Genomic DNA, 868 nt, shown 5'->3' with positions numbered 1-868 from the left:
AGCTAACAAACGTCTTGAAGAATTATAGGCGGTGGTTTTTTTTAAAAAAAAAGGCCCAAATAATGTCACGCCGATCAGTCCAACCCCACATTAAAGGCGGTTCTCTTAGACTGATGTCACTTACGACCCGCTGGAGGAGCTCTCTCCCTACCGCATTTGGCTTGGGTGCCGGTGTCTCCGACATGCACATGCCGCAGTGCTAGTACTTAAGTAGCAGCTAACACGCAGCAAAAGGAAGGGTTTGAGGAACGCACGCTCCGAAGAACCACATTTGCCAGCCGGCAACAAAAGAAGGAACCCCCCTGAATTTTCATGAGTTTTGGGGAACTCCAGGCTCCATTAGTGCACTGTGTACTCTGGCCTGGCTCTCACTGCAGCCTTGGCCAAAGGAATCTGAGCCCCGGATTGTAAGATGTGGACGGTCACGTTCTGGGCCCACTGCAGGTCCTTATCCCAAGGTGGAGCTCTCTGGCACATCCAGTCGGCAGTGTGGCCAGTTGAGTTTGTGGACCGGCCTCATTAATTGAAGAACAGAGCTGAGAGTGATGAATTAGCGTCTCATAATTTACTGGAGATCTGAGTGGATTTCTCTCCACCGGAGAACTGTCTAGCAGAGCAGTGGAGCTTCACGGTTCCCGGAAGCAGTCTGCCATGGAGCGGACAGTGGAAGGACACCAGTGCTTTTACTGTATGTGTCTGCCATCTAATGGATTCCTTGAAAAACACAACATCTAGCAGTCAAATCCTGCTGAAATAGTCACACACTAAAATAGATTGTAACATATTTATTTACCTAATTTTGGTGTGTATAAAATTAGCATTCAGGGATACTGCTAAAATATGTAAAAAAGCTACAATACTATAAGAG

The sequence above is a fragment of the Brienomyrus brachyistius genome, chromosome 1 (assembly GCF_023856365.1).
Source record: "Brienomyrus brachyistius isolate T26 chromosome 1, BBRACH_0.4, whole genome shotgun sequence".
In the NCBI taxonomy this organism is placed as follows: Eukaryota; Metazoa; Chordata; class Actinopteri; order Osteoglossiformes; family Mormyridae; genus Brienomyrus; species Brienomyrus brachyistius.
Note: the sequence above shows the minus strand (reverse complement) of the source record.